The sequence below is a fragment of the Sus scrofa genome, chromosome 9 (assembly GCF_054392235.1).
Source record: "Sus scrofa isolate SSC_HxYL_T2T_F1_AM1 chromosome 9, Sscrofa_HxYL_maternal_Yorkshire_Landrace_v2.0, whole genome shotgun sequence".
Classification (NCBI taxonomy): domain Eukaryota; kingdom Metazoa; phylum Chordata; class Mammalia; order Artiodactyla; family Suidae; genus Sus; species Sus scrofa.
This window is the reverse complement of record NC_139391.1, coordinates 9,113,021-9,125,175: the sequence shown is the minus strand read 5'-3', so window position 1 is coordinate 9,125,175 and position 12,155 is coordinate 9,113,021. Positions and strand designations below refer to the sequence as shown.

General features: G+C 47.3%; 1 protein-coding gene across 3 annotated transcripts in view; it reads right to left on the bottom strand.

The window, feature by feature from the left end:
* The window catches only part of RNF169 (ring finger protein 169), a 136,158-nt gene that overhangs the window by 105,616 nt on the left and 18,387 nt on the right, over positions 1 to 12,155 (bottom strand). The window lies entirely within an intron of this gene.

Below are 12,155 nucleotides of genomic sequence, written 5' to 3'. Positions count from 1 at the left end.
CTTCATCCCATTCCCACTGCCCAATTCACGTGTCATCATCTTTTACCTAGATTATTGCAGCGGCTTCTATGAATTGTCTCCCAGCCCACAGACTCTTCCTCCAATCCATCCTTCAGAGGTCTCAGAGTCGCTTCCTAAAGGACAGCTCTGACCATGCCATTCCTTCTTGGCTGAGTCACCGAGTGAGGTGCTCAGACTTTGGTGCCAGCCCGCTCTTGGGACACAGAGGGTATGGGAGAAGCAATGGCTTCTCTCTGATAGAGACATGGGTTTGCTACAGCAATTCTCCCACTCTTTGCTTTTTTTTTTTTTTTCCCCTCAATAAAGTACATTTGGAGCAGGAAGGCATTAAAGAAATGGCATTTCCTGTTGGGAATCTTTATGGGAATGCACAAGTTTTGTAAGGAGAGAGAAATTAAAAAAAAAAAAAAAAAACCAGCATCATGTAATGGAAGGCATCAGAGACCCTGGGTTTCCACGAGATTGCCTGGAAACAGTGCCTGAGCTGATAGTAAACCAGTCCAAGGCAGAGTGATTGGTGGGAGTCAGAGAGCAGAGAAAAGACGTGGATTCCCAAAATGAGAACCAGATGGCTACAGCACGGTCAAGAACAGAAGAAGGTCAATGAGTAATTGAAGCAAGAGCTTGTGTGCACAGAGGCCCAGACCATCAGCATCCTGCCAAACACAGAAGCATGGCCTCAGCCAGACTGTCCTTTCTCCAGGGATCCTCTTTCTTTCACGTCCCACTTGAGGTTCTTGAGGACTCTTTGCCCACATTTTGACAGGGGAGGCCTGTGGTCCAGATATCAAGCCAATTACCATCAGACATGGGGTGAGCTGTTCACTCTTGACAAGCTGGGGCTCTTAGTCTGAAGTCTCTTTACGGGTGGAGAACCACCAAAATGTAGCCTTCACACAAAGAGAGGAAATGTCTTTGTGCAGAGGGAGAAAGCAAGAGTTCTGAGTAGCACCAGACCAAAACCCAGGAGATGGAGAATCACCTGTGGCCACCTTCTCCCTCGCACTAACTCGTATGATCTCAAACAGAAAAATTCTCTCTGGACCTCAGTCACCTTATCTGTAAAACAAGGGTATTGGGGAGTTCCCGTCATGGTGCGGTGGTGAACGAAGCTGACTAGGAACCATGAGGTTGCAGGTTCAATCCCTGGCCTTGCTCAGTGGGTTAAGGATCCAGAATTGCCATGAGCTGTGGTGTAGGTCGAAGGCATGGCTCGGATCCCACGTTGCTATGGCTCTGGCGTAGGCCGGCGGCTACAGCTCTGATTTGACCCCTAGCCTGGGAACCTCCATGTGCTGAGGGAGCGGCCCTAGAAAAAGGCAAAAAGACAAAAAAAGAAAAACAAAAAACAAAAACAAGGGTATTGGGATTCAGCAGTTCTCAACCCGGAATGCACCTCAGAGAGAGACACACACACACATATGCACACACGTATACAGACATAGGTCAGAGTCCCTTCTCAGATCTGCTGAGCCCCAAAACTGAGGGTGGGATGCAAGCATGTAAATATTTATAATGCCATAGGAATTCTAATGTATATGTCTAGATAAGACCACTACGATAAATAAATTCAAAAGTCCTTTCTGGCTCTAACATTCTAGAAGTCTGACTCCCCATTTCCAGTCTCTTCTTTCCTTTATGCTGTTGCTGAAGTAATCTCACTAAAGCAGGAGCTCTGGCAGAAGGCAGGGCAAATCTAAAACACTTGGAGAGTTGTTCACACGTGAGAAAGGGAGGGCAATGAGGATGGTTTTAAAGTGTCAAGCCTGGGAGCCTGAGATCATGAGCACGACGGACACCTTACGGAGTTCCCAGCGTGGCTCAGCAGAAGTGAATCTGACTAGCATCCGTGAGGTTGCAGGTTCGACCCCTAGTCCCACTCAGTGGGTTAAGGATCTGGCGTTGCCGGGAGCTGTAGTGTGGGGTTGAAGATGCGGCTTGGATCCTGCATGGCTGTGGCTGTGGTGCAGGCCGGCAGCTGCAGCTCTGATTCAACCCCTCGCCTGGGAACTTCCATATGCCTCGGGTGCAGCCCTAAAAAAACAAAACAAAGCAACAAAAACAAAGAAACGAAAACACTCGACAACTTACAAAAGAGTGTGACTGGCTGGGGAAAGCAGGCTGAAAGATGGGGGCATGGTGGATGTATTATTTCGCTTACCACTGGTGTCCTAAACTTCTTCCTCTTTAGGGGAATGCCTCATTCTACACAGTATTGCTGAGATGAGGGAAGCCAAACCAGGAAGCTAGGCTTCTCCGTGCCCTGGAGCAGCCAGAACATGACATGTGACCTAGGCTCGGCCGCCTGGCCACCCCTCTCTGAACTTTGAATCTTCAGAAGATGACACAAGGACATATTGACACGTTAAGAATTATTCACAGGAACAGAGAGAGGAGGCGTCCAATCACGGTGGGTCCCTTGGGGGCTGGGGTTGAGGGGATGGCCGCCGTGCCAGACTGTTCCTGAGGCATGAACTTAGCTGTCATGCCTGCTGCCTGGCCTTCCTAGGTTACAACCCATTTTCCCCACCTCGCTCTCCAGCCTCCCTGTCAACTCTTTGCATCTTTTGAGTGAACTCCTCTTTTTTTTTCCCCCTTACATTTCTCACAATTTCTGTTGTCTGCAACAAAGTACTCTGACTGAGATACTGATTTGTTGTTGTTTTTGTTTGTTTGTTTTTGTCTTTTTGCCTTTCCTAGGGCCGCTCCAGCGGCATACAGAGGTTCCCAGGCCAGGGGTTGAATCGGAACTGTAGCCACCGGCCTACGCCAGAGCCACAGCAATGAGGGATCTGAGCTGTGTCTGAGACCTACACCACAGCTCACAGCAACGCTGGATCCTTAACCCACTGAGCAAGGCCAGGGATCAAACCCGCAACCTCATGGTTCCTAGTCAGATTCATTAACCACTGAGCCACCACGACAACTCCCTGATTTGTTGCTTCTGAAGTGTCACCTGAAAATGCTTGTCAGGACTGCTTCCTAAGTTATGCAATAATCGGAGAAGCTTAGTCCAACAGCCCAGTGTAAAAGACGCCCCAGTGTTGCTTTTTCTCTAAGTCCCCTCCTGTGCCACAGCCCAGCAAGGGAAGGAGGACGCACACACTCAAATGCTGTCATCGAGGAGGCCACCTGGAATGGGTCACAGTCAGCCACACCTTCCAGCACGTCCTCTCCTGCTGCCTTTGCTCTGCCACTCCCGACCGTTTGCATCGCTGCCCACACTCCCCGCCATCCTTCTCGTAGTGTGTACCTAACTGGCACGCCACGGTCTACACCACTGCTACCCCGTCGGCCCTCCTCACCCACATCATGAGCTCAATTTTGGAGGATAAGGACGAGGTCACCAGTTAGACACAGGGAAGCCATTCTGGGCAGAGGGAAAACAAGAGCAGAAGCACAAATGTATGAAAGTTCAGGAGCTGTGGGGGACTGATAAGGAATTTGATGTGGCTGGAACATTGGGTTGGACGTGAGTTGAGAAAATTGGAGAAGAAGCAATGAGATCCTGCTGTGTAGCACTGGGAATTGTGTCTAGTCACTTATGATGGAGCATCAATGGGAGAAAAAAGAATGTATACATGTATGTGTAATTGGGTCACCATGCTGTGCAGGAGGAAAAAAAATAATTTATTTGGAGGAGAAAAGAAAATTGGAGAAGAAAAGGAACTAGAATTCAGTGAGCAACTTCCACATGCTTGGCACAGGCCAACAATAATATATGTGTCTTATCTAAACCTAAAGAAACCCTCTGAGCTGAGTATATTATCATCTCCGTTTTACAGAGAAAGAAATTCAGGCTATTGGGGGACCACTGGAAGGCTTAATACTTGGACCAAGGGAGGGTCATATACAGATCTATATTTTATAAGGATACCCCCGATCCTATCATTATCAGTGAGGAATAAAAAATAATCTAAGCGAACTTCATTCCACCCCCCATGGAACCAAGATCTCACTGGAGAAAGTACAGTGCCCCCAACATTCACATATGTAACAAATATCTAGTGAGCACCTGCTATGTGGTAGGATCACAGATCTGCTGAGAAATCAGCAGAGAACAAAAAGGCAGGCCAGGTATGGATGCTGAGCCAGCTTTGGTGGGACCAGCTTCAGGTACAGTATTTAGCACATTCCAGATGCTGTGGAATGAACCAACATTATCGCCTTAGTTATGGCTTTAGTGTTTCACGAGGTCTGAAGTGTGGAGCACTGCCAGAAAAGAAAAAGTTCCGTTTAACAAACAAGCCGCACTGGTGGAGAAAAAGAATTCACTTTCTTTACATTTCCCCTCCAGATACCTACAGACCCACCTAGAATCCGCAACCGGGCTCACCCTCTCTCTCTCTGCACCCCTCTCCCACCCGCTAGTCTCGTTTCCTCTCTACCCTACCCTCAGAGACCCTCTCCTTCTTCCTCTAGGCTCTGGCTCAGGATTCCAAGCAACCAGTGCTCTCTTTGATTGGGTTGGTCTTCTTTTAAGGGAAGAGAGGTGGCTCTGAATCCTTTAGGTTGGACATACAGAGTCTAAGGAAATAAAATGGGCAAATGGCCCTCCCTAACTCTGTTTCAGAGGGAGACATCTAACAGGCAAAAGTTTCCAGTCCACTGGGAGCCACACAGGTCAGAATTCTGGGCCACAGAACAGATAGGAGTAGGGTGGAGAGAGCATCTGAGGAAGCACAGAGAAAATACCCAGCACACTTTCCACCCAGTCTTGTCTTTAGCTTTTTTTGTTTTCTTTTTAGGGCTGCACCTGCAGCATATGGAAGTTCCCAGGCTCTGGGTCAGAACCACAGCAACGTGAGATCTGAGACGAGTCTGCAACCTACACCACGGCTCCTGGAAACGCCGGATCCTTGATCCACTGAGCAAGGCTAAGGATTGAACCTGCATCCTCATGGATACCAGTCCGGTTCATTTCCGCTAAGCCACAACAGGAACTCCTAGTCTTGTCTTTTTCTATTCTCTGTGTTGCAGCTAGAATGATCTTTCTAAAGCATGAGCCTGGGGGGAGAAGGAAGGGGGATTCAATGAAGGTGGTCCAAAGGTATAGACTTCCAGCAACACGATACACGAGTACTACAGCTGTAATGTGCTACTTGGTTAATGCAATTAACACTGTTGCATGTTGCTTATGAAAGTTGTTGGAGTAAGTCTTAAATTCTCATCACAAGGGAAAAAAAATTTCTTTTTAATTTTGTATCTCTGTGAGATGAGGGATGTTCCCTGGACTTATTGTGTTGCTCATTTCATGACGTATGTAAGTGTAACCACTATGTCTACACCTTAAACTACTACAGTGCTGAATTATGTCTATTATATCTCAATAAAACTGGAAGAACAACATAAAGCATGAATCTAAAAAAAAAAAAGACAAACATTTCTCTGCTAGTATTGATCACCTTTTCAGTATAAATTACATGTCTTATTCTAGTCTGTTATCCTCATGTCATCAAAGAAATCCTGTCCCTTCATCTTTTCTGGACCAAATGCTCCAGCAAGAGGAAAAAGAGGAAAAGAGTGAGAAAGAGAGAAAAACTTTCATTTTTGTCATAAATGGATGGATAGTAATATTGACAAGAATGAAAAATTTGCCTTCGTACTGTGATGAAAGCAGGGGGAAAAAGTCAGGGGGGCCACCTAAGAGCCTCTAAAGATGGACTTTTGGTTCGGAAAGAAACAGACATGAGATCGGCTCGGCGGGAGCCTGAGAACAGAGAGCATGATCTCCTAAGTTCCTTTGTCCTTGAAGGAGGATAGATTCTATACTAATCCACCAGGGACCAGCTGATTGGTTCTCTTCTAGAAATTTCTGAGCTCTGCTACCTCCAGGCCCGAGAAAAGCCTGAGGCCAGGTCTCCCGGGACTGTGATGTTGCTAAGTGACCACCAGGGGGCGAACCAAGACTACTGAGCTCTCCCCACCATCCCTTGCCCCCAGTTTCCATGGAGCCAAATGCAGAACGTCAGAGCGGGAATCCACTTTAGAAAACATCCAAGGCTTCTCATCAAACATCTTTGTTAACAGGGAAGAAAACCAAGGTCTGAAAAAGAGAAATAATTTGTCAAGGCCACACAGTGAAAATGGTAAAGCAGTGTCACCAGAAACCAAGTCTACCAGCGACTCCAGACCGGTTCATGCTCTACTGCGCCAAGATTTAAATCGGTTCATATTTAATTCTACAATACACTGGTTTTTAATGATATCTTTTCTATGAAAATGACTTGTCTCTCGAATTAGATTGTAAGTTCTTGGGGCCAGGGACCGTGTTTTGCCCAGCATCGTACGTCTCCTTCAGCATTTGGCGTATGGCTCTGCAGGCAGCCTCTGCCCAACACCAGGCGGAGGATTTCAGCAAATAACCTGCAGCAGACCCAGCAGTGGTTTCTGAGAACACAGAGACGAAAATATACTGTCCCTGCCCTCAAAGAGTCCACTATCTAGGGGAGAAGGCAGATATATCAACTAATGACTATAATTATGGAGGTGAGTTTTGTTTTATTTTTTACAACAACTCCTTCCTTTATTAATTTTTTTGGCTGCGCCCATGGCATGTGAAAATTCCCAGGTCAGGGATCCAACCCATGCCACAGCAGCGACCCAAGCTGCTGTAGTGACAACTCCCAGATCCTTAACCTGCTATACCATAAGAGAACTCCTAGGAGGAGGTTTTTTGGCTTATTGTTTTTTGGTTTTGCTTTTTGGGCCTGCACTCGAGGCATATGGAAATTACAAGGCTGGGAGTCTAATTGGAGCTGCGGCTGCCGGTCTGCGCCACAGCCTCAGCCATGGCAACGCTGGATCTGAGCCTCATCTGCGCCCTACACCACAGCTCATGGCAACGCCGGATCCTCAACCCACTGAGGGAGGCCAGGAATCGAACCCGCATCCTCATGGATACTAACCAGGCTCGTTTCCGCTGAGCCACAACAGGAACTCCGCAGAATGAGTGTTTAATAGTGGTGTAGACAAAGTGATATGAAAGTGCAAGAACAGGAAGTGACTAACTACTGGATGAAACACAAAACTGGGTCCTAAAGGAAGAATAATTCATCAACGACGGGAAATGGGGGAATTCCCTGGAACGCCAGTTAGGGAGCTGGCACTGTCACCCTGAAGTGCCAGTTAGGGGTCTGGCATTGTCACTGCTGTGGTCCAGGTCACTGCTATGGCATGGGTTCGATCCTTGGCCCAGGAACGTCTACAGTCAAAAAAAAAAAAAAAGGGCAAGGAATGCGTTCCAAATAGAAGGAAGAGTAGACTAAGCCAACACACTAAGACATAAAGACATGGTGTATCCAGTGGTTCTGAGTAGCCAGAGCGTAGTATATACAAGCAGCTGGAGGGAGGGAGCAGCAAATAAGCCTGGAAAGGAAGTTTGAGGTCAGCTGTAATGCTGATGTCTATCCATTCACTTTCATTCTACACACAGTAAGTCCCCCCATGTGCTGTGCAGCACTGTTGTCGATAACTATGGTTGTGAAATGAGAATAAAATGAGGGCGGTCATAACAACGATGAAAACATGAGTGTGGTTTAATTCCAAGAATTTGGAGTCTTGCGTTTATGGTTCATTCCTCACATGAATCATATAGTCCAGATAAGTAGTCTCTCCTCCAATTATTTTCATTAAAAAAAAAAATGCAGTAAGCCCCTTCTATGTCCTAGGCACTATTCTAAGAACTAGGAATATAGCAGCGATCAAGAATGAAGGTCCAGGCTGTTATAACGCTTTCCTCGCTCATCGGGGAAGCAGATTATATGTAAGTGAAGAAATACACTTCAGGTAATGATGTGCCACAAGGAAGATAATATAAGGCAATACTGTGATAGAAACTGACTGGAGGGGACATCGTTAGATCGGCTGAGTATGGAAAACCTCACCAAGGAAGTGACGTGTGAGCAGAATGAAGTGTCAGCTGGGGAAAAAAAAAATGAGGGAAGAGCGTTTTGAGCAGGAGGAACCTCCAGGGTGAAGACCCTGGGGAGGGTCCAGGCAGCTTGGTGTACATGGGGACAGAAGGGCCAGTGCCCTGGAGCATGACCAGAACCCGGAGAACGGTCGCAAGTCAGAGGGCAGGTGGCGGCCAGGTCATGGAGGGGCTTCCAGAATGTGGCAAAGGATTGAGATTTTATTCTAGGTGCAGTGAAGAGGGCTTAAACAAGAAAGTCACAGCGAGGAGTTCCTGTCGTGGCGCAGTGGTTAACGAATCCGACTAGGAACCATGAGGTTGTGGGTTCCGTCCCTGGTCTTGCTCAGTGGGTTAACGATCCGGCGTTGCCGTGAGCTGTGGTGTAGGTTGCAGACGCGGCTCGGATCCCACGTTGCTGTGACTCTGGCGTAGGCCGGTGGCTACAGCTCCGATTAGACCCCTAGCCTGGGAACCTCCATATGCCGCGGGAGCGGCCCAAAGAAATAGCAGACAAAAAAAAAAAAAGTCACAGCGAATGACTCACATTTTTAAAAGATAACTCTGGCAGCTCCCCATTCCATCTTTGGGTGGATGTTGTGGCTGCCACTTGGGCTATGGATCCCAAGTTGTAGGGCGCCCAGCACCCTTTCACTGGTGCTCTAGCTACATCTTCATGGACCTATGAAAAGAAGTCTCTGAGGGAGTTCCCGCTGTGGCGCAACAGGATCAGCAGTATCTCTGCAGGGCCAGGATGCAGATTTGATCTCTGCCCTGTGCAGCGGGTTAAAGGATCTGGCATTGTCGCAGCTGCAGCGCAGGTCACAAGTGCGGCTCGGAAAGTCCCCCTGAGCATAGAGGAAGCAGGAGCAGAAGATCTGTTCTCCTTAGGGCTTTGGTTACCAATGATGCCGGCTAGGAGTTCCCTGGTGGCTTAGCAGATTAAGCAGCTGGACTTGTCACAGCTGTGGCGCAGGTTTGAACCCTGGCCCGGGGAATATTTGCATGCCGTGGACATGGTCAAAAAAAGATTTGACATTCACAGTATTGATGTCGGCTAAGGGCTGTATCTTTCCCACTCATGCTTTCCTGATACCTCCTCCATCAGCATCTCTGTGGACAGACTGTCCTGGGAAGAGTAGGGATTGCTCGCTTTACAAATAACATCAACTTTCACGGTTCCTTTAACTAAGACTTTCCTCCTCCTGTACCTAAGCTGGACACAACTTTCAAGAGTCAATTCGTTTATCCTTTTCAGGACACCATCAAGTAAAGGCTGTGCTGTAAGGGCTCTGGAGAGCCGAGAGATGTATTTCCAGGGATTTTACAAGCGATCATTAAAACATGATTTCTCTCTTTCTTCCTGTCTCTCTTTCTTTCTTTCCTTCCTTCCTTCTTGCCATACCCAAGGCATGTGGAAGTTCCCAGGCCAATGACTGAACGCAAGCCATAGCAGTGACAATGCTGAGTCCTTTACCCATAGGCCACCAGGGAACTCCATAAACACGATGATTTTTCAACATTAAATTATATAAATTTCCAATTAAATAAGTTATATTTAAAACACTGAACTCATCATTCCCTACTTTTACTACATTTTACTGTTTTACTGCATTTTACGGTCAATGTTCTTTTTTTTTTTTTTTTTGTCTCTTTTTTTAGGGCTGCGCCCTCAGCATACAGAGGTTCCCAAGCTAGCGGTGGAATTGGAGCTGTAGCTGCCAGCCTACACCGCAGCCACAGCAACGAGTCTGTGACCTACACCACAGCTCACAGCAACCCCACTGAGTGAGGCCAGGGATTGAACCTGTGTCCTCGTGGATACTAGTCAGATTTGTTGCTGCTGAGCCATGGCAGGAACTCTCAATGCTCTTGAAGTTGTTTACCATTCTATTGTCTGTATGATGGAGATGCTGCATGATGGTGCCCTACTGTGCATCTCAACTCCACATCCAGCGAATGCCTTTGACAGCCTGAGATTGGCTATGATGGGAGTATTCACACCAGGGAAACTGGCAAATGCTACAAACCAGGGCTTTTTTCCCCTGAAGAGCTGGTTGTTAAACACTTGTCAGCACACCACTACTGTAGCATCTAGTCTTCTTCTTCTTCTTCTTTTTTTTTTTTTTTTTTTTTTTTTTTTTGTCCTTTCTAGGGCCACACCCTCGGCATATGGAGGTTCCCAGGCTAGGGGTCGAATCAGAGCTGTAGCCACCTGCCTACACCAGAGCCACAGCAACGCGGGATACCAGCCTTGCCTGCAACCTACACCACAGCTCACGGCAACGCCGGGTCCTTAACCCACTGAGCGATGCCAGGGATCGAACCTGCAACCTCATGGTTCCTAGTCGGATTTGTTAACCACTGAGCCACGACGGGAACTCCCATATCTAGTCTTCTTAAATGGGGCAGATCTGCTTTTAGAATCTCACAGAATTAAGGAAGGCTTTCCTTGACACTGAACTCTATGATTCTTAGTTAAGCAAGTTTTACAGAATCAATCAGCCTGCAGCCCAGAAGAAGGCCCATTAGTCACAAATAACAAGTCCCAAGAGTACTACTTGAAAGAACAAGAATTTAATATTAACAGGCCTTTTATTTAGCTGCTACTATGTACAAGCTGTGTGCTGAGGGCGAGGGAAGACATTAGATAGGTAACAGTGCGTGTTCTCACTTTGGAGGAGGTGACATAAACCTCGGGATGATTTAATGTGATAAGGGCTATAACAGAGCGATGATGGAGAAGCATGAAGGAAAGAAAGCTGTTAGAGAGACTTCAGTGAGAACCTGAATCAAACAGAGGCATCCGCGTCTGTTTGATTCTCCGTGGTGTCCCTAGCACCCAGCACAGCGCCTGGGACAGGCCTGGCTCTCAATAACTGTCAAGTGAGTGACATTTACCTTGATCCTGGAAAAATAAGCCAGACAGATAGAGTAGGTAGAGGGAAGGTATTACAAAAAACTTAATGTGCAGAGGCATTGGGGAGGGGGGGTGGCAAAAGAATACTAAGCGTGTTTGGAGTTCCCATCGTGGAGTTCTCAGCGGAAATGAATCTAACTAGGAACCACGAGGTTGCAGGTTCAATCCCTGGCCTCGCTCAGTGGGTTAAAGATCTGGTGTTGCCGTGAGCTGTGGTGTAGGTTGCAGATGTGCAGATGCGGCCCAGATCTGGCGTTGGCTGTGGCTGTGGTGGAGGCCAGCAGCTGCAGCTCCGATTTGACCCCTAGCCTGAGAACCTCCATGTGCCGCAGGTGCGGCCCTTAAAAAAAAAAAAAAAAAAGAAAGAAAGAAAAGAATACCGAGAGTATTTGAAGAGAGAGAAAGTTTAATGTGGCATGAGGGGTTCCTGGGGCCAGAAGTAGTAAGGATGAGAGTACAGAAGAAGGGTTCTCTGCCTCGTCTCCTCTCAAAAGATCAAAGGGCTTGGCTTGTCCTGAGGGCAGAGCTAGGAGCAATGTGGGGAATCTCAGAGAATCAGATTTCAGCTGGAAGAATTTTCTTTTTTGTTGTTTTTGTTTGTTTGTTTGTTTGTTTTTGTCTTTTTAAGGCCACACCCACAGCATATGGAGGTTGCCAAGCTAGGGGTCTAATCGGAGCTATAGCTGCCGGCCGCAGCCACAGCCACAGCAACTCGGGATCCAAGCGGCATCTGCGACCTACACCACAGCTCACGGCAATGCCGGATCCTTAACCCACTGAGCGAGGCCAGGAATCAAACCCACAACCTCATCGTTCCTAGTCAGATTCGTTAACCACTGAGCTACGATGGGAACTCCCTTTTTCCTTTTTTTTTTTTAAGAATTTTCTAACAGAGCTGCCCAACAGTGTGGTGGGCCACCTTGGAAGGCTGTGAACAAGTTCCCTAAGAAGGGAAGCAAGCAGGTGCCAGGCAAACTTGGTGCAACAAATTGCTATGGGTAGATCCATTTTTTGTGTCCTGACTCGATTTTGGAAGAATGTATCAAACTGCCCTGCTAAAAGGACATGAGATGACATATGGACAACCATCCTCCCTAGCATTTCTACAGAAGACACAGAAACTCTCCTCAAGGGCTTGTTCCTTATGTCAATCACTGATTAAAGCAGAGGGAGGGCAAGAGGGATGCCAAAGGCTCTCCCATGAAAGAATAAGAACTCTTCACATCACTGAGGTCCTCCCTCATTCAGGAAACAAGAATCTATCAGTATCTTTGTGTGCTGCAGACTTTACTAAGAGCTGAG